The sequence below is a fragment of the Triturus cristatus genome, chromosome 10 (assembly GCF_964204655.1).
Source record: "Triturus cristatus chromosome 10, aTriCri1.1, whole genome shotgun sequence".
Lineage (NCBI taxonomy): Eukaryota > Metazoa > Chordata > Amphibia > Caudata > Salamandridae > Triturus > Triturus cristatus.
Window position 1 is genome coordinate 854,723,440 of NC_140593.1, and position 20,498 is coordinate 854,743,937.

The following is a 20,498-nucleotide window of genomic DNA, read 5'->3' on the forward strand; positions in this document are numbered from 1 at the left end:
GAAAGAATTGGAGAACACATGAGAGCAGTTAAGAGTGGGGACATGAGATACCCCATAGCTGCCCACATGTCTATCTGCCCCAAGCAAACGATAATGAAACGCTTTGAGTACTATGGCATTGACCATATACCGAGACACCCCCGTGGGGGCAATCGAGAACTAACACTAAGACGAAAGGAGGCACTCTGGATTTTGAAATTGAGAAGTACTGAGCATGGGATGAACATTGACCATGAGCTCCATTACTTCCTGGGCAGATAGACTTGACTAAAAACAGAAACAGGAGAGCTCAACTTGATACATGAACGTACTACCCAGTCTTCTCGGTATCTAGCTTTACCTGTATACCAAGATATGAGGGAGAACAATTGATGTGGCACAGAAGGTTGCCGATTTAGACAAAACAGCTTTAATATGATATACGAATATACTACCGATGTTGTTTCATATACTGTAGTTTTTAATAGAGCAAATTGTATGTGGCATATGAAGTTACCGCTTTTCTTTACCCCAATGTAGAACAGTCATATGTGTATTACGGAGAACCAAGTGATGTACTGTTTTAATAATGGACAAGTGGATATTGACCTACTTACACGTAGGTTACACTAATCGTTACTAAACCGGGACTCCTAATGTTTATGTTCACTGTGTGTGTGTAATTCCCGAAACAGGTATCAGACACTATTGGCAAGCGTACGCTGCATATGTATGTAACTTTGAATTCTGTTAGCATCTCAGAGCCTTATTGCTCCATTACGTAACAATTGTTAGCCGTATCTATGGAGAGATCGGAGGGCACTTAGCTATAGGTAACTCGCGAACAGGCACAGAATCGGCCCACTTGCGTACACATCACGATCGTCATCTACTAAAAAAACAACCACAGTTCGGATTAACTTTGAAACTTAGGCAACGTATTATTTACGGACATACTAAAAGCTGTATGACATTATCAGATCGGAACTTTAATTTAACAAATAAGTTTACTACTTGTACTACTTGTAGTCTGTTTACCCTGCCAGTCGTTCTAACGAACGTGAGGAACGCGTAAACACGTAAACCCGGATATATTCTTGGTTTAGTTTCCTGTCACATGACATTGATATTCGGAGACTGGGTGCCACACTCGGTGGACCTTCTTCGCGCACTAAAAAGATTCGTGTAGGAACGGGGGCACGCTATTTGATGCAACGAAAGGTAGGATAATTTCGCTTACTGAGACGCGGAGACTACCGCTTTTTGGACACTGTGATTATTTATTTTAGCCTTAATCGTACATATAAGGTACATTGATAGTATGTATAAGGACACCTAAGGATTTCAGGGGCAATATGGTGCCAGTAACTAACAGACCGTAGCTTATATCTGAGCCTTGTTTATGTTACACTGGATGCACTAAAAGACGTTAGGAATAGTCGACATGAGATGTCTAACATAGACTTGGTGTTGTATTGGTGTAAATGTGGCAACTTAGATCGCCGCAGACGGATTATTATAAACGGAGACCTTGATACTTTATTCTATTATATTTTCCATAGAGAAACGTTTGTACTCGAACACCTCCTTGTTGTTGCCGTGTCCTTCCCCGTTTCCACGTACTGAATACAGAACCCCTTGTGGGCCGGAATTACAACCACAATCAAAGTAGGTTAAACATAGAATTAGCATGTGAACTTGCACAAACGGCACGACGGTTTGATCTTTATCTGATGCCTTTTTATCTTTTAATCCCCGTGTTCAAACAGAGATTTCACGAATACCAAGAAAGGTAATCAACCCACCATGGTATTTTGGGTGTTATTCATTTAGTCTCGGCATTTCGTACTGTGACGTGGTACTTTCATCCCACGACGGCGATATGGTTACTGATAATGAGCACGAATAGTAGTTCACTTAGTAACCACGTAGTCTCACGATCGGGTCTTCTCTCTCTCCATATATTTGGTTACTTCCAAGACTTTTTGCTCATCATTCCCCTTATGGGATCCTTTCTTTTGGAAAAACAACTTTCCACAACGTAATTACCCACTGTTTGGAATCACGATACCAAACTATATGTTGATTACTGTGGATCACATGTAATGTTTGTACTTTCACGGTATGAGTTGGCATTTTTTCTGTTTATTTGTGCAGCCTTGAGGAAGTCGCGGGTTCACATTCCCGTTGCGACGAAACACGTGTTGGCTGTATTCTCGAAACTTCACCTGGAATCGTCTCATTAAAGAAGACTAGAAAGAGATTGTATTCTGTTTTTTCAAAAAGAAGTTATGCTTTATGTACTCATATTTCATGTGTAAATTTACTTAACACTTATATCTGTCACGTGTGCTGAGGCTTCGGTAAGAAGTTTTGTTAAGCTCCGGCTTACATCGGTAGAGTGTGTGGTGTCTCTACGCCTTTCAGCACCGTCATATCAGAGAACGGATGAATTTTGTGCACTTTCTCTGTAGCGCCGGATACCTATGACTCATACCACGCACCTCCAAATCACATATTATCAATAGGTGGCTGCACAGAGAACACCATGCCCAACAACATGGGAGATAGACCGAATAGGGACAAGGAAGCAGAGGAGTTATTTAACAACATTGCTAGCAACACACCCCTGAGCACACTTTCACAGGGTGCTTCAGCTACCAAGAAAGAAGGCCTAAGGGAGAAATTTGTTAGGCTAGAGAAATTAAAAAAGAATGAACTCTCACGATGGTGGGATGCCGCCACCTTGAAACAATATATAAAACTGAAAAGGATCCCCAGGGGTCTGAGGTCACAAATCCTGCCTACCTATGAGGATTTGGAAGTAGACTTAATGAATGAATGGGAAAAGGAACTTTGTAACAACTCTAACAAATTGATGAATATATTGATAGAAAACTGTGAGAGGAAGGTCACACAACTACAGAAAGACATAGACACGCTGGAGTCCGAAATCAAGGAGCTCAATATACCTGAGGGCACCTTTAAGAACTATGCTATACTTAATGACATCATAGAACGCCACGTAGCAGAGATAAAGATCCGTAAGGCCCGCAAATTAAGGAGAGACGAGCGGGACTATTGCGAGGGACGTATATTTACCTTCGCCAAGAAATATGATCACCTTGTACCCAGGGACACACAAAAAACTGGAACCGAGGGTGGCTCACTGGGATCCAGCTCCACCTCACTTAACACGACACACACCAGTGGCAGTGAGGCAGAGGATCTGGGTAATATCACTAATACTGGGAGCAATTTTTTAGTAGAGATAGCAAGAATGAAGAGGGGGAACAAGGAATACAGACGGACACCCCAAGGAGAAAAACCAGGAGGGGGAAGAGAGGAGGAAAGAAAGGAGGACACACCGGGAGTCAGGACCAGGTCCTGGAATCAGAGGAGGTAGACAATGTGAACATTATCAACCTTAGTGACACACAACTCTCACGAGATGCTGTATCAGTTCTGACCAGAGGGATGAGTTTCTGTCCAAAAGTTGCGGGTGATATTTGTGATGTGAAGATTGATCTGTTTAAATTTGTCAGACGCATTAAACTTAAGAAACATTTTGAATCTATGAGTACTGTTAATAAACGTGTGGATAAACACTTGGGCATGTCTACACTTAGTGAAAACTCTATACAAGACATCATAGACACAAGACTTCTCCTAACACTAACGGAATGCGAGGATGAAGCTACAACAACAGATGCCATTTTGAGAGATCTTAACATCGCCACAGATAGTAACATCTCTAGTAATCTTAGAGAGAAGTCCAAATGGACTCCCACACTGGCCGCTGGCAACAATGTGGACATATTCCACAGACTGGTATTAGCAGACCTAGACAAACACGAGGATAAGAAAACGACAAACCACATGAAACAAGACAACCTGACGAGAGAGGAACGCAAGGCATTAAAAGACTTAAGCAACAACTGTGATTTAACTATTCGTGAAGCAGACAAAGGGGGTAACATGGTGGTTATGCGTAGCCTAGACTACAACAATGAAATCAGATCTCAACTTGCTGACCCTCTATGCTATGAACCACTCAGTACGAATCCTATTTGGAGTCTTACAGATTACATAAACACGCAACTTAGACGCTGGCATGGGCTAGGTTTAATTGATGACGATGAACTGATATTCTTGAAAGTAGATAGACCAAGGTTCCCATGCCTATACACTTTACCCAAAGTTCACAAGACTTGCGCCTTTCCCCCGGGCAGACCGATAATATCGGGCATTGGAGGCCCCACAGAGAGAATCTCGGAATATGTTGATACATTTCTCAAACCCATGGTGGTCAACCTCCCCTCTTACATTAGGGATACAAAACATATTCTAAGCACTCTAGCGGATTTTACCTGGGAAGATGGGATGATCATGGTAACTTTAGATGTCACTGCGCTATACACCAGCATTAGGAGAGAGGCAGGGATGATGGCGGTAAGAAGAATGCTATACAACAGATCAGCTACCACTTGGGAACACACTGAAATGCTCATGGAAATGGTGACATTACTGTTGGACAACAACGTTTTCCTATTTCAGGGTGACTGGTACAGACAGAAGCAGGGTGTTGCTATGGGCTCCAGATTTTCACCTTCATATGCCAATCTCTTCATGGGATGGTTTGAAGCGATGATGATCTGGGGCCCACGGGGCACTAGCTGGAATGATTCAATATTATACTGGGGTAGGTATATTGACGATTGCTTCATGATTTGGACGGGGTCTCAGACACGGCTCACTGAATTCATAGAACATCTTAATACCAACGACCAAAATATTCACTTCACCTCAGAACAGAGCATGAACAGTATTTCATTTCTAGATGTAGAATTTTATGTGGAGGGCGGATGCTTGCAGAGCAGACTATTTAGGAAAGCGACATCATGCAATTCGGTACTCCATGCCTCAAGTTCGCATCCACCACACCAGATTAGGTCAATACCATATGGAGAACTTGTCAGGGTAAGACGCAACTGCAGCACCGACACAGACTTTGAAATACACAAAAGAAGCACCATTAAGAGATTCAAAAATCGGGGGTACACTCAGGAGGTTCTAAGAAGAGCCGAACGGAGAATTGACTCAATCACTAGAATAGATACTCTTAAAGACAAAACAATACCTAGCAAAAAAAGTGACAAGATAAGACTAATTACCAGTTACAACAACTGGTCTGAGATTCTGAGACGTAGCCTGTCAAAACATTGGCACTTACTCAAGGCGGACAGAGTACTCAATGAATATATCAGCGACAAACCTGACATAACTTTTAAAAGGGGGTTCTCACTTAGGAACATCTTGAGCCCGAGCTACCCCACACCTAATAACAGAGACAACTGGCTGACCACATACTCACGTGGTTTTTCCGGTTGTGGCAAATGCGTGGCTTGTAAATGGGCACACGATAGAATCACTGAATTTAGAGGCCCTGGTGGCAGAACTTATAAAATCATGTCCAACATCAACTGCCTCACCAAATTCACTGTGTATGTTATTGTATGTAAATGTGAACGGAAATACATTGGTAGTACCATCAGGCCACTACGCGAAAGAATTGGAGAACACATGAGAGCAGTTAAGAGTGGGGACATGAGATACCCCATAGCTGCCCACATGTCTATCTGCCCCAAGCAAACGATAATGAAACGCTTTGAGTACTATGGCATTGACCATATACCGAGACACCCCCGTGGGGGCAATCGAGAACTAACACTAAGACGAAAGGAGGCACTCTGGATTTTGAAATTGAGAAGTACTGAGCATGGGATGAACATTGACCATGAGCTCCATTACTTCCTGGGCAGATAGACTTGACTAAAAACAGAAACAGGAGAGCTCAACTTGATACATGAACGTACTACCCAGTCTTCTCGGTATCTAGCTTTACCTGTATACCAAGATATGAGGGAGAACAATTGATGTGGCACAGAAGGTTGCCGATTTAGACAAAACAGCTTTAATATGATATACGAATATACTACCGATGTTGTTTCATATACTGTAGTTTTTAATAGAGCAAATTGTATGTGGCATATGAAGTTACCGCTTTTCTTTACCCCAATGTAGAACAGTCATATGTGTATTACGGAGAACCAAGTGATGTACTGTTTTAATAATGGACAAGTGGATATTGACCTACTTACACGTAGGTTACACTAATCGTTACTAAACCGGGACTCCTAATGTTTATGTTCACTGTGTGTGTGTAATTCCCGAAACAGGTATCAGACACTATTGGCAAGCGTACGCTGCATATGTATGTAACTTTGAATTCTGTTAGCATCTCAGAGCCTTATTGCTCCATTACGTAACAATTGTTAGCCGTATCTATGGAGAGATCGGAGGGCACTTAGCTATAGGTAACTCGCGAACAGGCACAGAATCGGCCCACTTGCGTACACATCACGATCGTCATCTACTAAAAAAACAACCACAGTTCGGATTAACTTTGAAACTTAGGCAACGTATTATTTACGGACATACTAAAAGCTGTATGACATTATCAGATCGGAACTTTAATTTAACAAATAAGTTTACTACTTGTACTACTTGTAGTCTGTTTACCCTGCCAGTCGTTCTAACGAACGTGAGGAACGCGTAAACACGTAAACCCGGATATATTCTTGGTTTAGTTTCCTGTCACATGACATTGATATTCGGAGACTGGGTGCCACACTCGGCGGACCTTCTTCGCGCACTAAAAAGATTCGTGTAGGAACGGGGGCACGCTATTTGATGCAACGAAAGGTAGGATAATTTCGCTTACTGAGACGCGGAGACTACCGCTTTTTGGACACTGTGATTATTTATTTTAGCCTTAATCGTACATATAAGGTACATTGATAGTATGTATAAGGACACCTAAGGATTTCAGGGGCAATATGGTGCCAGTAACTAACAGACCGTAGCTTATATCTGAGCCTTGTTTATGTTACACTGGATGCACTAAAAGACGTTAGGAATAGTCGACATGAGATGTCTAACATAGACTTGGTGCTGTATTGGTGTAAATGTGGCAACTTAGATCGCCGCAGACGGATTATTATAAACGGAGACCTTGATACTTTATTCTATTATATTTTCCATAGAGAAACGTTTGTACTCGAACACCTCCTTGTTGTTGCCGTGTCCTTCCCCGTTTCCACGTACTGAATACAGAACCCCTTGTGGGCCGGAATTACAACCACAATCAAAGTAGGTTAAACATAGAATTAGCATGTGAACTTGCACAAACGGCACGACGGTTTGATCTTTATCTGATGCCTTTTTATCTTTTAATCCCCGTGTTCAAACAGAGATTTCACGAATACCAAGAAAGGTAATCAACCCACCATGGTATTTTGGGTGTTATTCATTTAGTCTCGGCATTTCGTACTGTGACGTGGTACTTTCATCCCACGACGGCGATATGGTTACTGATAATGAGCACGAATAGTAGTTCACTTAGTAACCACGTAGTCTCACGATCGGGTCTTCTCTCTCTCCATATATTTGGTTACTTTCAAGACTTTTTGCTCATCATTCCCCTTATGGGATCCTTTCTTTTGGAAAAACAACTTTCCACAACGTAATTACCCACTGTTTGGAATCACGATACCAAACTATATGTTGATTACTGTGGATCACATGTAATGTTTGTACTTTCACGGTATGAGTTGGCATTTTTTCTGTTTATTTGTGCAGCCTTGAGGAAGTCGCGGGTTCACATTCCCGTTGCGACGAAACACGTGTTGGCTGTATTCTCGAAACTTCACCTGGAATCGTCTCATTAAAGAAGACTAGAAAGAGATTGTATTCTGTTTTTTCAAAAAGAAGTTATGCTTTATGTACTCATATTTCATGTGTAAATTTACTTAACACTTATATCTGTCACGTGTGCTGAGGCTTCGGTAAGAAGTTTTGTTAAGCTCCGGCTTACATCGGTAGAGTGTGTGGTGTCTCTACGCCTTTCAGCACCGTCATATCAGAGAACGGATGAATTTTGTGCACTTTCTCTGTAGCGCCGGATACCTATGACTCATACCACGCACCTCCAAATCACATTGTGAGTTTTGAGTAGGATTCGTATGTTTACCTCTGAAAAAGGGCTCGTCCAGGATTTGAACCCGGGACCTCTCGCACCCTAAGCGAGAATCATACCCCTAGACCAACGAGCCGAGGCACACAAGAGTCGCCTTTCGCACCGGCTCCGGGGGTTATTGGCAGCGAGTTAGTGAATGCTTCACCCAAAGCAAGCAACTGCACATGTTGCTCTCTTCTGCAATATGGTTGCTGTCTTTTCCATGGCCGTCATCGAACAAGAAATGAAAATGCCTCTATCCTTCAGACATTTTGTTTGTTCTAGGTGTATGCTCTCGGTGAGGTCAATAAAACCATTTCTGCTTTCATGCCTTGCTTTCATGAAGTAGGCCCAACCTTCAGTACACAAGGATGTGCAAACGAATAGCGCAAACTATCGTCACTTCTCTTTTGAGCTGTCACTGATGCCCCTGGAGCACAGTACGTCACGCTGGTGAGGGATAGACAGCTTCCATTATCTCAGCTTTCCTATAAGTTGAGAGAGTAAATGCAAACTGTGTGAAAAACAGAAAGCTGCTGTTTCTGCCCGTTCTCGAACCAGGGACCTTTCGCGTGTAAAGCGAACGTGATAACCACTACACTACAGAAACAGACACGCTTGCAGGAATCTTCTTGGCATGTAGTGGGCTGGAATGCACAGACCAAGGGCCAATGTCCATGAAGCTCAAAGTTGGACCCTCCTTACCCGATCTCTTTCTTTGGAAGAAAGGAACGAGGACCACTTTTATTCCAAAAGGCGATTTTAAAACCATACCTGAAACCACACTAGAAAAACACTTTGCATTTAATTTTCCTACACTGATGGTCCACCCCAGAAAAGCAGTTGCAAAGAAGTCCGGCACTGAAATTCTATACGCCAAAAGTGGGAAATAGCATAGAGGGAAAGGAACTTTCTCACCATACACGGCGTCTTATAGCATTGAAAAGAAGAAATGGCCCTATATAATAAGCAGCCTAAAAATAATTCCACAGCATGGGCTCGTCCGGGATTTGAACCCGGGACCTCTCGCACCCGAAGCGAGAATCATACCCCTAGACCAACGAGCCTGATTCCCCAGTCGGCATTTTAAGCAATTTCTGATGTGTCTTTCAGAAACAAAGCAGGGCTATTTGGCTGCTCTCTCTCTATGTGAACCACACAAAGTCATGTTTTCTCTCAAGGTGTTGTTTTTTTCACTCTTGCAAGGAAGGGATCAGTCGATATCCTAGCTGCCAGAGAGCAGAAAAAAGGCGCTGATGAGAACTGAAGGCACTTTCTGGCACTTGTACTCCTCTGCAAGTCCTGGACACTTGCCCCATAGACTTCCACCCCAGATGCAAGGGAGGGCCTGCCAATTCTTGCTCCTAAGACAGAGGCATTTGATTCTTGGATTCAAACACGCTCACTCAGCGTTCGATCAGGCGAGATTTATATGAGTGGCTCGCAGGACTGAAACACTAACCTGGGAGCCCCAGGGTGGCTGAATTCCCAGGATGGCCATTTTTGGGCAAGTCACCTCCTTTCCTCCTGCCTCAATCTAGAATTGGCTGCAAATCACAAGATAGAGTTCAATGTCCGTGTGTACTGCCTACTCCCAGCTACCTCTCTGTCTTCCTTATGTAAATTAAAATTCGCAAGGGGGGACCAATGACAATCTGCTCCTCCCACATAACCAGGAAGCCCTGTTGAACATGTCTGCCTGTGTTGTTGCAGGGACAGTGCCTTCTCCGCCCAAAAGGTGGCAGGAGAGCCTCACAACAAAGATGGGATCAACTGCTTAATGAGAAACCAGCACGGCAGTTTGTGTGATGGAGTGCAAATTTAACGGAAGGTGTGCCTGAGGTATCCCTTCCAGAAATACATGGAATTGTGATTGAGGGCCCAGCCTGATCGTTGGTGGATTTCTCGTCATATGTTACAGGTCCGTGCAAAGATTGTGGTGTGTGGGGAATGCACTGCAAAAAACAGGACGATTTAAGGGTGTAAAAGAAACCTGTCAGAAGTGGGATTTGAACCCACGCCTCCATGAGGAGACCAGAAGTCTCAGTTGCACTGAAGATCAAGCTCTCTTGAGTCTGGCGCCTTAGACCACTCGGCCATCCTGACAGCCCCGGGTGTGCACAGATCTGACTCTTCTGACTGCACCTGCCAATGTTTGCACTTACAACGTTCACAGCAATGTCACAAGTGTAAAGACCCCACAATACAACATGGCATGACAAAAAAAAAGCTAGGCACAAGAACGACCACTGATGGATGCGGATTACTTTGTTTCGTCTTGCAAAAGTAAAGGAAGTTTCCCACGGCTCGCTGGGTTCAAGGACCGCCTCTTCTTAAGCTTGCATTGAGATTATAAGGTTTTAGAGGGTGCACATAAAAGCAGCTCATGCACAGTGTTACGGCCCGGTCTCGAACCGGGGACCTTTCGCGTGTTAGGCGAACGTGATGACCACTACACTACAGAAACTCACTTGTTGTGTTTTACTGTTAGAGCAAGGTTCCTCTCAAGGATTCTCTCTACTTCTATTCTGCTGTATCAGCAGCCACTCAGAAAGCGAGGAGCAAGTGTGAAAACTGCAGAGATATCAGCCAACATGCTTGCAATTAGACGTATTAAAAATTGACTTATGCAGGCATCGACAGACAAATATCTGATGCCTAAATGCCAGCAAGTACAGCTTGGGAAAGCATCACCTGGGACACACACAGACTAAGCATGAAGGCAGAAAAAGCATGGTGATCCATGTTTCTTATGAGGTTCAAAATATTTTGTGCAACAATGCGGCGAGTGTAATGAGAAATAGTCAGGCATTGTGAGTTTTGAGTAGGATTCGTATGTTTACCTCTGAAAAAGGGCTCGTCTGGGATTTGAACCCGGGACCTCTCGCACCCTAAGCGAGAATCATACCCCTAGACCAACGAGCCGAGGCACACAAGAGTCGCCTTTCGCACCGGCTCCGGGGGTTATTGGCAGCGAGTTAGTGAATGCTTCACCCAAAGCAAGCAACTGCACATGTTGCTCTCTTCTGCAATATGGTTGCTGTCTTTTCCATGGCCGTCATCGAACAAGAAATGAAAATGCCTCTATCCTTCAGACATTTTGTTTGTTCTAGGTGTATGCTCTCGGTGAGGTCAATAAAACCATTTCTGCTCTCATGCCTTGCTTTCATGAAGTAGGCCCAACCTTCAGTACACAAGGACGTGCAAACGAATAGCGCAAACTATCGTCACTTCTCTTTTTGAGCTGTCACTGATGCCCCTGGAGCACAGTACGTCACGCTGGTGAGGGATAGACAGCTTCCATTATCTCAGCTTTCCTATAAGTTGAGAGAGTAAATGCAAACTGTGTGAAAAACAGAAAGCTGCTGTTTCTGCCCGGTCTCGAACAAGGGACCTTTCGCGTGTAAAGCGAACGTGATAACCACTACACTACAGAAACAGACACGCTTGCAGGAATCTTCTTGGCATGTAGTGGGCTGGAATGCACAGACCAAGGGCCAATGTCCATGAAGCTCAAAGTTGGACCCTCCTTACCCGATCTCTTTCTTTGGAAGAAAGGAACGAGGACCACTTTTATTCCAAAAGGCGATTTTAAAACCATACCTGAAACCACACTAGAAAAACACTTTGCATTTAATTTTCCTACACTGATGGTCCACCCCAGAAAAGCAGTTGCAAAGAAGTCCGGCACTGAAATTCTATACGCCAAAAGTGGGAAATAGCATAGAGGGAAAGGAACTTTCTCACCATACACGGCGTCTTATAGCATTGAAAAGAAGAAATGGCCCTATTTAATAAGCAGCCTAAAAACAATTCCACAGCATGGGCTCGTCCGGGATTTGAACCCGGGACCTCTCGCACCCGAAGCGAGAATCATACCCCTAGACCAACGAGCCTGATTCCCCAGTCGGCATTTTAAGCAATTTCTGATGCGTCTTTCAGAAACAAAGCAGGGCTATTTGGCTGCTCTCTCTCTATGTGAACCACACAAAGTCATGTTTTCTCTCAAGGTGTTGTTTTTTTCACTCTTGCAAGGAAGGGATCAGTCGATATCCTAGCTGCCAGAGAGCAGAAAAAAGGCGCTGATGAGAACTGCAGGCACTTTCTGGCACTTGTACTCCTCTGCAAGTCCTGGACACTTGCCCCATAGACTTCCACCCCAGATGCAAGGGAGGGCCTGCCAATTCTTGCTCCTAAGACAGAGGCATTTGATTCTTGGATTCAAACACGCTCACTCAGCGCTCGATCAGGCTCGATCAGGCGAGATTTATATGAGTGGCTCGCAGGACTGAAACACTAACCTGGGAGCCCCAGGGTGGCTGAATTCCCAGGATGGCCATTTTTGGGCAAGTCACCTCCTTTCCTCCTGCCTCAATCTAGAATTGGCTGCAAATCACAAGATAGAGTTCAATGTCCGTGTGTACTGCCTACTCCCAGCTACCTCTCTGTCTTCCTTATGTAAATTAAAATTCGCAAGGGGGGACCAATGACAATCTGCTCCTCCCACATAACCAGGAAGCCCTGTTGAACATGTCTGCCTGTGTTGTTGCAGGGACAGTGCCTTCTCCGCCCAAAAGGTGGCAGGAGAGCCTCACAACAAAGATGGGATCAACTGCTTAATGAGAAACCAGCACGGCAGTTTGTGTGATGGAGTGCAAATTTAACGGAAGGTGTGCCTGAGGTATCCCTTCCAGAAATACATGGAATTGTGATTGAGGGCCCAGCCTGATCGTTGGTGGATTTCTCGTCATATGTTACAGGTCCGTGCAAAGATTGTGGTGTGTGGGGAATGCACTGCAAAAAACAGGACGATTTAAGGGTGTAAAAGAAACCTGTCAGAAGTGGGATTTGAACCCACGCCTCCATGAGGAGACCAGAAGTCTCAGTTGCACTGAAGATCAAGCTCTCTTGAGTCTGGCGCCTTAGACCACTCGGCCATCCTGACAGCCCTGGGTGTGCACAGATCTGACTCTTCTGACTGCACCTGCCAATGTTTGCACTTACAACGTTCACAGCAATGTCACAAGTGTAAAGACCCCACAATACAACATGGCATGACAAAAAAAAAGCTAGGCACAAGAGCGACCACTGATGGATGCGGATTACTTTGTTTCGTCTTGCAAAAGTAAAGGAAGTTTCCCACGGCTCGCTGGGTTCAAGGACCGCCTCTTCTTAAGCTTGCATTGAGATAATAAGGTTTTAGAGGGTGCACATAAAAGCAGCTCATGCACAGTGTTACGGCCCGGTCTCGAACCGGGGACCTTTCGCGTGTTAGGCGAACGTGATGACCACTACACTACAGAAACTCACTTGTTGTGTTTTACTGTTAGAGCAAGGTTCCTCTCAAGGATTCTCTCTACTTCTATTCTGCTGTATGAGCAGCCACTCAGAAAGCGAGGAGCAAGTGTGAAAACTGCAGAGATATCAGCCAACATGCTTGCAATTAGACGTATTAAAAATTGACTTATGCAGGCATCGACAGACAAATATCTGATGCCTAAATGCCAGCAAGTACAGCTTGGGAAAGCATCACCTGGGACACACACAGACTAAGCATGAAGGCAGAAAAAGCATGGTTATCCATGTTTCTTATGAGGTTCAAAATATTTTGTGCAACAATGCGGCGAGTGTAATGAGAAATAGTCAGGCATTGTGAGTAGGATTCGTATGTTTACCTCTGAAAAAGGGCTCGTCCGGGATTTGAACCCGGGACCTCTCGCACCCTAAGCGAGAATCATACCCCTAGACCAACGAGCCGAGGCACACAAGAGTTGCCTTTCTCACCGGCTCCGGGGGTTATTGGCAGCGAGTTAGTGAATGCTTCACCCAAAGCAAGCAACTGCACATGTTGCTCTCTTCTGCAATATGGTTGCTGTCTTTTCCATGGCCGTCATCGAACAAGAAATGAAAATGCCTCTATCCTTCAGACATTTTGTTTGTTCTAGGTGTATGCTCTCGGTGAGGTCAATAAAACCATTTCTGCTCTCATGCCTTGCTTTCATGAAGTAGGCCCAACCTTCAGTACACAAGGACGTGCAAACGAATAGCGCAAACTATCGTCACTTCTCTTTTTGAGCTGTCACTGATGCCCCTGGAGCACAGTACGTCACGCTGGTGAGGGATAGACAGCTTCCATTATCTCAGCTTTCCTATAAGTTGAGAGAGTAAATGCAAACTGTGTGAAAAACAGAAAGCTGCTGTTTCTGCCCGGTCTCGAACCAGGGACCTTTCGCGTGTAAAGCGAACGTGATAACCACTACACTACAGAAACAGACACGCTTGCAGGAATCTTCTTGGCATGTAGTGGGCTGGAATGCACAGACCAAGGGCCAATGTCCATGAAGCTCAAAGTTGGACCCTCCTTACCCGATCTCTTTCTTTGGAAGAAAGGAACGAGGACCACTTTTATTCCAAAAGGCGATTTTAAAACCATACCTGAAACCACACTAGAAAAACACTTTGCATTTAATTTTCCTACACTGATGGTCCACCCCAGAAAAGCAGTTGCAAAGAAGTCCGGCACTGAAATTCTATACGCCAAAAGTGGGAAATAGCATAGAGGGAAAGGAACTTTCTCACCATACACGGCGTCTTATAGCATTGAAAAGAAGAAATGGCCCTATATAATAAGCAGCCTAAAAATAATTCCACAGCATGGGCTCGTCCGGGATTTGAACCCGGGACCTCTCGCACCCGAAGCGAGAATCATACCCCTAGACCAACGAGCCTGATTCCCCAGTCGGCATTTTAATCAATTTCTGATGCGTCTTTCAGAAACAAAGCAGGGCTATTTGGCTGCTCTCTCTCTATGTGAACCACACAAAGTCATGTTTTCTCTCAAGGTGTTGTTTTTTTCACTCTTGCAAGGAAGGGATCAGTCGATATCCTAGCTGCCAGAGAGCAGAAAAAAGGCGCTGATGAGAACTGCAGGCACTTTCTGGCACTTGTACTCCTCTGCAAGTCCTGGACACTTGCCCCATAGACTTCCACCCCAGATGCAAGGGAGGGCCTGCCAATTCTTGCTCCTAAGACAGAGGCATTTGATTCTTGGATTCAAACACGCTCACTCAGCGCTCGATCAGGCTCGATCAGGCGAGATTTATATGAGTGGCTCGCAGGACTGAAACACTAACCTGGGAGCCCCAGGGTGGCTGAATTCCCAGGATGGCCATTTTTGGGCAAGTCACCTCCTTTCCTCCTGCCTCAATCTAGAATTGGCTGCAAATCACAAGATAGAGTTCAATGTCCGTGTGTACTGCCTACTCCCAGCTACCTCTCTGTCTTCCTTATGTAAATTAAAATTCGCAAGGGGGGACCAATGACAATCTGCTCCTCCCACATAACCAGGAAGCCCTGTGGAACATGTCTGCCTGTGTTGTTGCAGGGACAGTGCCTTCTCCGCCCAAAAGGTGGCAGGAGAGCCTCACAACAAAGATGGGATCAACTGCTTAATGAGAAACCAGCACGGCAGTTTGTGTGATGGAGTGCAAATTTAACGGAAGGTGTGCCTGAGGTATCCCTTCCAGAAATACATGGAATTGTGATTGAGGGCCCAGCCTGATCGTTGGTGGATTTCTCGTCATATGTTACAGGTCCGTGCAAAGAATGTGGTGTGTGGGGAATGCACTGCAAAAAACAGGACGATTTAAGGGTGTAAAAGAAACCTGTCAGAAGTGGGATTTGAACCCACGCCTCCATGAGGAGACCAGAAGTCTCAGTTGCACTGAAGATCAAGCTCCCTTGAGTCTGGCGCCTTAGACCACTCGGCCATCCTGACAGCCATGGGTGTGCACAGATCTGACTCTTCTGACTGCACCTGCCAATGTTTGCACTTACAACGTTCACAGCAATGTCACAAGTGTAAAGACCCCACAATACAACATGGCATGACAAAAAAAAAGCTAGGCACAAGAGCGACCACTGATGGATGCGGATTACTTTGTTTCGTCTTGCAAAAGTAAAGGAAGTTTCCCACGGCTCGCTGGGTTCAAGGACCGCCTCTTCTTAAGCTTGCATTGAGATAATAAGGTTTTAAGAGGGTGCACATAAAAGCAGCGCATGCACAGTGTTTCTGCCCGGTCTCAAACCGGGGACCTTTCGCGTGTTAGGCGAACGTGATGACCACTACACTACAGAAACTCACTTGTTGTGTTTTACTGTTAGAGCAAGGTTCCTCTCAAGGATTCTCTCTACTTCTATTCTGCTGTATCAGCAGCCACTCAGAAAGCGAGGAGCAAGTGTGAAAACTGCAGAGATATCAGCCAACATGCTTGCAATTAGACGTATTAAAAATTGACTTATGCAGGCATCGACAGACAAATATCTGATGCCTAAATGCCAGCAAGTACAGCTTGGGAAAGCATCACCTGGGACACACACAGACTAAGCATGAAGGCAGAAAAAGCATGGTGATCCATGTTTCTTATGAGGTTCAAAATATTTTGTGCAACAATGCAGCGAGTGTAATGAGAAATAGTCAGGCATTGTGAGTTTTGAGAAGAATTCGTATGTTTACCTCTGAAAAAGGGCTCGTCCGGGATTTGAACCCGGGACCTCTCGCACCCTAAGCGAGAATCATACCCCTAGACCAACGAGCCGAGGCACACAAGAGTCGCCTTTCGCACCTGCTCCGGGGGTTATTGGCAGCGAGTTAGTGAATGCTTCACCCAAAGCAAGCAACTGCACATGTTGCTCTCTTCTGCAATATGGTTGCTGTCTTTTCCATGGCCGTCATCGAACAAGAAATGAAAATGCCTCTATCCTTCAGACATTTTGTTTGTTCTAGGTGTATGCTCTCGGTGAGGTCAATAAAACCATTTCTGCTCTCATGCCTTGCTTTCATGAAGTAGGCCCAACCTTCAGTACACAAGGACGTGCAAACGAATAGCGCAAACTATCGTCACTTCTCTTTTTGAGCTGTCACTGATGCCCCTGGAGCACAGTACGTCACGCTGGTGAGGGATAGACAGCTTCCATTATCTCAGCTTTCCTATAAGTTGAGAGAGTAAATGCAAACTGTGTGAAAAACAGAAAGCTGCTGTTTCTGCCCGTTCTCGAACCAGGGACCTTTCGCGTGTAAAGCGAACGTGATAACCACTACACTACAGAAACAGACACGCTTGCAGGAATCTTCTTGGCATGTAGTGGGCTGGAATGCACAGACCAAGGGCCAATGTCCATGAAGCTCAAAGTTGGACCCTCCTTACCCGATCTCTTTCTTTGGAAGAAAGGAACGAGGACCACTTTTATTCCAAAAGGCGATTTTAAAACCATACCTGAAACCACACTAGAAAAACACTTTGCATTTAATTTTCCTACACTGATGGTCCACCCCAGAAAAGCAGTTGCAAAGAAGTCCGGCACTGAAATTCTATAAGCCAAAAGTGGGAAATAGCATAGAGGGAAAGGAACTTTCTCACCATACACGGCGTCTTATAGCATTGAAAAGAAGAAATGGCCCTATATAATAAGCAGCCTAAAAATAATTCCACAGCATGGGCTCGTCCGGGATTTGAACCCGGGACCTCTCGCACCCGAAGCGAGAATCATACCCCTAGACCAACGAGCCTGATTCCCCAGTCGGCATTTTAAGCAATTTCTGATGCGTCTTTCAGAAACAAAGCAGGGCTATTTGGCTGCTCTCTCTCTATGTGAACCACACAAAGTCATGTTTTCTCTCAAGGTGTTGTTTTTTTCACTCTTGCAAGGAAGGGATCAGTCGATATCCTAGCTGCCAGAGAGCAGAAAAAAGGCGCTGATGAGAACTGAAGGCACTTTCTGGCACTTGTACTCCTCTGCAAGTCCTGGACACTTGCCCCATAGACTTCCACCCCAGATGCAAGGGAGGGCCTGCCAATTCTTGCTCCTAAGACAGAGGCATTTGATTCTTGGATTCAAACACGCTCACTCAGCGCTCGATCAGGCGAGATTTATATGAGTGGCTTGCAGGACTGAAACACTAACCTGGGAGCCCCAGGGTGGCTGAATTCCCAGGATGGCCATTTTTGGGCAAGTCACCTCCTTTCCTCCTGCCTCAATCTAGAATTGGCTGCAAATCACAAGATAGAGTTCAATGTCCGTGTGTACTGCCTACTCCCAGCTACCTCTCTGTCTTCCTTATGTAAATTAAAATTCGCAAGGGGGGACCAATGACAATCTGCTCCTCCCACATAACCAGGAAGCCCTGTTGAACATGTCTGCCTGTGTTGTTGCAGGGACAGTGCCTTCTCCGCCCAAAAGGTGGCAGGAGAGCCTCACAACAAAGATGGGATCAACTGCTTAATGAGAAACCAGCACGGCAGTTTGTGTGATGGAGTGCAAATTTAACGGAAGGTGTGCCTGAGGTATCCCTTCCAGAAATACATGGAATTGTGATTGAGGGCCCAGCCTGATCGTTGGTGGATTTCTCGTCATATGTTACAGGTCCGTGCAAAGATTGTGGTGTGTGGGGAATGCACTGCAAAAAACAGGACGATTTAAGGGTGTAAAAGAAACCTGTCAGAAGTGGGATTTGAACCCACGCCTCCATGAGGAGACCAGAAGTCTCAGTTGCACTGAAGATCAAGCTCTCTTGAGTCTGGCGCCTTAGACCACTCGGCCATCCTGACAGCCCTGGGTTTGCACAGATCTGACTCTTCTGACTGCACCTGCCAATGTTTGCACTTACAACGTTCACAGCAATGTCACAAGTGTAAAGACCCCACAATACAACATGGCATGACAAAAAAAAAGCTAGGCACAAGAGCGACCACTGATGGATGCGGATTACTTTGTTTCGTCTTGCAAAAGTAAAGGAAGTTTCCCACGGCTCGCTGGGTTCAAGGACCGCCTCTTCTTAAGCTTGCATTGAGATAATAAGGTTTTAGAGGGTGCACATAAAAGCAGCTCATGCACAGTGTTACGGCCCGGTCTCGAACCGGGGACCTTTCGCGTGTTAGGCGAACGTGATGACCACTACACTACAGAAACTCACTTGTTGTGTTTTACTGTTAGAGCAAGGTTCCTCTCAAGGATTCTCTCTACTTCTATTCTGCTGTATCAGCAGCCACTCAGAAAGCGAGGAGCAAGTGTGAAAACTGCAGAGATATCAGCCAACATGCTTGCAATTAGACGTATTAAAAATTGACTTATGCAGGCATCGACAGACAAATATCTGATGCCTAAATGCCAGCAAGTACAGCTTGGGAAAGCATCACCTGGGACACACACAGACTAAGCATGAAGGCAGAAAAAGCATGGTGATCCATGTTTCTTATGAGGTTCAAAATATTTTGTGCAACAATGCGGCGAGTGTAATGAGAAATAGTCAGGCATTGTGAGTAGGATTCGTATGTTTACCTCTGAAAAAGGGCTCGTCCGGGATTTGAACCCGGGACCTCTCGCACCCTAAGCGAGAATCATACCCCTAGACCAACGAGCCGAGGCACACAAGAGTCGCCTTTCGCACCGGCTCCGGGGGTTATTGGCAGCGAGTTAGTGAATGCTTCACCCAAAGCAAGCAACTGCACATGTTGCTCTCTTCTGCAATATGGTTGCTGTCTTTTCCATGGCCGTCATCGAACAAGAAATGAAAATGCCTCTATCCTTCAGACATTTTGTTTGTTCTAGGTGTATGCTCTCGGTGAGGTCAATAAAACCATTTCTGCTCTCATGCCTTGCTTTCATGAAGTAGGCCCAACCTTCAGTACACAAGGACGTGCAAACGAATAGCGCAAACTATCGTCACTTCTCTTTTTGAGCTGTCACTGATGCCCCTGGAGCACAGTACGTCACGCTGGTGAGGGATAGACAGCTTCCATTATCTCAGCTTTCCTATAAGTTGAGAGAGTAAATGCAAACTGTGTGAAAAACAGAAAGCTGCTGTTTCTGCCCGGTCTCGAACCAGGGACCTTTCGCGTGTAAAGCGAACGTGATAACCACTACACTACAGAAACAGACACGCTTGCAGGAATCTTCTTGGCATGTAGTGGGCTGGAATGCACAGACCAAGGGCCAATGTCCATGAAGCTCAAAGTTGGACCCTCCTTACCCGATCTCTTTCTTTGGAAGAAAGGAACGAGGACCACTTTTATTCCAAAAGGCGATTTTAAAACCATACCTGAAACCACACTAGAAAAACACTTTGCATTTAATTTTCCTACACTGATGGTCCACCCCAGAAAAGCAGTTAAGTAAGTAATAAATCTTTATTCGGTTATATAAAATCAATTATAACCATAAAAGTACATACAAAGAACATAACATTCACAGTAAACTTAGTATATAGCATCATTTAGGATAACAACAATTAATTTAACCAAGATTTGTTCTGTGATGGTAGATACACTTTAAAAAAGTCACAACAGTTTTTGTGATAAGTACAGTATTCAAAAATTGTAGGTGCAACATAGCAGGACGACATCGTCTGAAACCAAGAGTTCTTAATAGTGGAATTAGCCATGTA

The 20,498-nt window shown here is 44.9% G+C and overlaps 14 non-coding genes across 14 annotated transcripts; all 14 read right to left on the minus strand.

The window, feature by feature from the left end:
• Positions 1-9,051: 9,051 nt before the first annotated feature.
• TRNAP-CGG (transfer RNA proline (anticodon CGG)) lies at positions 9,052-9,123 on the minus strand. The gene has a single exon. It is a non-coding gene; the product is annotated as a tRNA-Pro (tRNA).
• Positions 9,124-10,050: 927 nt separating this feature from the next.
• Positions 10,051-10,162, minus strand: TRNAL-CAA (transfer RNA leucine (anticodon CAA)). Its single transcript has 2 exons — positions 10,125-10,162; positions 10,051-10,096 (listed from the first exon to the last, which is right to left on the minus strand). It is a non-coding gene; the product is annotated as a tRNA-Leu (tRNA).
• A 1,718-nt stretch (positions 10,163-11,880) lies between these two features.
• On the minus strand, positions 11,881-11,952 carry TRNAP-CGG (transfer RNA proline (anticodon CGG)). Its single transcript has one exon. It is a non-coding gene; the product is annotated as a tRNA-Pro (tRNA).
• A 937-nt stretch (positions 11,953-12,889) lies between these two features.
• On the minus strand, positions 12,890-13,001 carry TRNAL-CAA (transfer RNA leucine (anticodon CAA)). Its single transcript has 2 exons — positions 12,964-13,001; positions 12,890-12,935 (listed from the first exon to the last, which is right to left on the minus strand). It is a non-coding gene; the product is annotated as a tRNA-Leu (tRNA).
• A 740-nt stretch (positions 13,002-13,741) lies between these two features.
• TRNAP-AGG (transfer RNA proline (anticodon AGG)) lies at positions 13,742-13,813 on the minus strand. The gene has a single exon. It is a non-coding gene; the product is annotated as a tRNA-Pro (tRNA).
• A 441-nt stretch (positions 13,814-14,254) lies between these two features.
• Positions 14,255-14,327, minus strand: TRNAV-UAC (transfer RNA valine (anticodon UAC)). Its single transcript has one exon. It is a non-coding gene; the product is annotated as a tRNA-Val (tRNA).
• A 385-nt stretch (positions 14,328-14,712) lies between these two features.
• TRNAP-CGG (transfer RNA proline (anticodon CGG)) lies at positions 14,713-14,784 on the minus strand. The gene has a single exon. It is a non-coding gene; the product is annotated as a tRNA-Pro (tRNA).
• Positions 14,785-15,721: 937 nt separating this feature from the next.
• TRNAL-CAA (transfer RNA leucine (anticodon CAA)) lies at positions 15,722-15,833 on the minus strand. The gene is made up of 2 exons: positions 15,796-15,833; positions 15,722-15,767 (listed from the first exon to the last, which is right to left on the minus strand). It is a non-coding gene; the product is annotated as a tRNA-Leu (tRNA).
• A 289-nt stretch (positions 15,834-16,122) lies between these two features.
• On the minus strand, positions 16,123-16,195 carry TRNAV-AAC (transfer RNA valine (anticodon AAC)). Its single transcript has one exon. It is a non-coding gene; the product is annotated as a tRNA-Val (tRNA).
• Positions 16,196-16,581: 386 nt separating this feature from the next.
• Positions 16,582-16,653, minus strand: TRNAP-AGG (transfer RNA proline (anticodon AGG)). The gene has a single exon. It is a non-coding gene; the product is annotated as a tRNA-Pro (tRNA).
• Positions 16,654-17,552: 899 nt separating this feature from the next.
• On the minus strand, positions 17,553-17,624 carry TRNAP-CGG (transfer RNA proline (anticodon CGG)). The gene has a single exon. It is a non-coding gene; the product is annotated as a tRNA-Pro (tRNA).
• A 927-nt stretch (positions 17,625-18,551) lies between these two features.
• Positions 18,552-18,663, minus strand: TRNAL-CAA (transfer RNA leucine (anticodon CAA)). Its single transcript has 2 exons — positions 18,626-18,663; positions 18,552-18,597 (listed from the first exon to the last, which is right to left on the minus strand). It is a non-coding gene; the product is annotated as a tRNA-Leu (tRNA).
• A 740-nt stretch (positions 18,664-19,403) lies between these two features.
• Positions 19,404-19,475, minus strand: TRNAP-AGG (transfer RNA proline (anticodon AGG)). The gene has a single exon. It is a non-coding gene; the product is annotated as a tRNA-Pro (tRNA).
• Positions 19,476-19,916: 441 nt separating this feature from the next.
• TRNAV-UAC (transfer RNA valine (anticodon UAC)) lies at positions 19,917-19,989 on the minus strand. Its single transcript has one exon. It is a non-coding gene; the product is annotated as a tRNA-Val (tRNA).
• Positions 19,990-20,498: the final 509 nt, after the last annotated feature.